At 38.6% G+C, this 2,715-nt stretch overlaps 1 protein-coding gene across 10 annotated transcripts in view; it reads right to left on the reverse strand.

Annotated features, from left to right (window-relative positions):
* ANKRD31 (ankyrin repeat domain 31) overlaps positions 1 to 2,715 on the reverse strand; it is a 178,920-nt gene that overhangs the window by 98,499 nt on the left and 77,706 nt on the right. The gene's annotated exons all lie outside the window — the stretch shown is intronic.

The following is a 2,715-nucleotide window of genomic DNA, read 5'->3' on the forward strand; positions in this document are numbered from 1 at the left end:
TCTAAGCCAGATTCTCCCCATCATCCATCCAGGATGTGGTAGAGTCAGTTTGTATGAGAGAACCAATTGTTAAATTTTCAATGTGAGCCTTTATACCTCAGATATCAGCAAATGCTATAAATTAGGGCTTGGTTTATTGTTTTATCAATTGTCTAGACTTAATAAAATGTTGGACAAATTTTTAATGGCACAGGTTATGCTTGAAAGTGTCATATAAACGTGTTTTTTTTTTTCTCAGAGAACTGTTCATTAAGCATTTACCAGCACATCTCTATCAAAGATATTCCCCAGAGTAAACTGCAAAGACATGAATTTCTCCAAAACGGTAGGAAGCAGCATGATGAGAGTGCTGAAATTGTTGTCACATGACCTGAGTTTGAATTCTGGCTTGGGATTTTATTACCAGAGTGACCTTGGGCAAGCCACTTAATTTTTCCGGGTCTTAATTGCCTCATTTGTAAAATGAAGGAGTTGGACTAGAGAGTCTTTTCAGCTCTAGATCAATGATCCTATTTCATGCAGTGCACTAACCAAACTTCTGGTCCTCTCTCAGGCTTTTCTGTTTACATTTAAACATTTTTCTGTTCACATTCAAGCATCTCAGACCATCATCACACAAATCCAAATACCCCCAACATGGCTTTAGGAACCATCAGTGGATACAAGACCTCACTGATATGGGTCTCCCTTCAAATCATAACTCACCCACACTTTTTCCTCTTATCTATATTCTCCCAACACTCCTCCCTAAGGAGTCAACCTAACATGAGGAAGTCCATCCTGTAAGACTTTTAACAATGGACTGACCACTCACTCTTGCTAAAGGACCAGCCCACCCCTTTTCCAATCATAAATCTCCTGGATGTCTTCTTCAGTCTTCTCAACTTAGAGAAGATAATGCTTAGAGGACAGGAGACATGATAGAGGTCTTCAAATATCTGAAGGGCTATCATATGGAAGAAGGATCAGATCTATTTTGCTTGACCTTAGAGAAAAGGACAAAGAGTAAAGAGATGAAGTCACATAAAAGTAAATGTATGTTTGATCTAAGGAAGGGCTTTCTTACTATACAAAAGGGAAATGCATTGCCTTTCACTGTTGATCTTTGAGCAAAGTTTAGATGACCACTCATCAGGCATGTTATAAAAAGAATTCTTTTCCATGTATCAGTCAGACTAGGTGGCCCTAAGCTCCTTCTTAATTCTCAGATGCTATTATTCTGGATGGTATCTTTAACATCACTTCTTGTACCCATGTAATTATTAGTAATAATAGGCTGATCCCTACTTGCTCCCTCCATACATGTTTCCATTGAAAGGCATAGCGGAGGCTAGGTGGTACAGTGGATATAGCACTGGACCTAGAGGAAGGCTTAAGTTCAAATCCAGATTACTTCTCCCTCAGCCTTAAAGAGGTAGATGTGTGGCAGAGATATGGGGATAGGAACCTGTGATTTCATTGCTATATGGATGCAAGTCAGTACATTCTCTTCAATAAGAAGAATTTAAAGAGTAGCCAAGGAGAAGTTATTTGCCCTGAGTCATTCCACCAGATTCGAATTCAGGGCATTCTGACTCTAACATCACCTTTCTATGTAGTACACCAACTTCTCTCTCATGGCAGAGATATACCAATTTCAAATGAAAATTTCCTTCCATGGATCCATGATCTCACCTGTGCTGATACTCCTGCTACATTAGAGGTAGTTGGTAGCAAAGGAGATAGAGCTTTGGAGTCAGGAAGACCTGAGTTCTAACCCAGCTTCAGATATTTACCAGTTATGTGACCTGGAAAAGTCACGACCTCTGTCTGCCTCAGTTTCCTCAGTTGTAAAATGGGGATAACAATAGCACCTACCTCACAGGGTTGTTGTGAGGGTCAAGTAAGATAATATTTGTGAAGCACTTAACATAGTGCCTGGAACATAGCAGGTGCTTAATAAATGCTTATCTTACTTCCTTCTATTACCCTTCAGGTCACCTGAAATTTTTATTCTTCAGAGATTGTAATGTTCCATAATTCACCACATAACATCACTGTTCCAAACAAAATCAGTAGAAAAATACTGGTGCTAAAACATTGGGTTTTTGTTTCAGGTAACAGCATGGGATGATCAAAAGTGCTGCACAATTTCACAGAAGCAATCCGTTCCATTCTGACTCCAGATGAAATCCGGCCAGCTTGACTGTCCATCTGCAATGTCTGTCAACGAGGAATATAACTGATGTAGCTCAATAGGGTGTCCATCTAATGACCTATCACGGTCTTGTCAAGAGGTATTTTTCATCTATTTGGTTTTTCCAGTGTAGACTGATAAGTCAAATGCTTTAGAGTGGTTTTGGATCTCCCTTAGGAGTAACTATAGTATTCCAGTGCTGCTATGACCAGCACAGTGCTATAGGTAGATGGAGTGTTTGGAGAACCTCATCATTTAGAGAGAATCTCTTTTCCATTTGAACTTTGCACTGGAAATCCTTTATGAGAGTGACAAACACTACTGTCAAAAATACCCCTCCCTCTTTTATAACTTGCATTACATTAATAATCAGAAGATCACTGAACAAAGTTGTCTATTACTGCATCTATCAATGAATTTTGTACTGTTTTAACATAAAAATGGGAGACGTTGCTTGAGGAACTTTTAAGGATTCATTTTGCTCTTCTGAAACAAATGATATTTTATAACCAATAATGAAGTGAGATTTTTATATTTTT

The sequence above is a fragment of the Vombatus ursinus genome, unplaced genomic scaffold, assembly GCF_900497805.2.
Source record: "Vombatus ursinus unplaced genomic scaffold, bare-nosed wombat genome assembly UNPS02014774.1, whole genome shotgun sequence".
NCBI lineage: Eukaryota > Metazoa > Chordata > Mammalia > Diprotodontia > Vombatidae > Vombatus > Vombatus ursinus.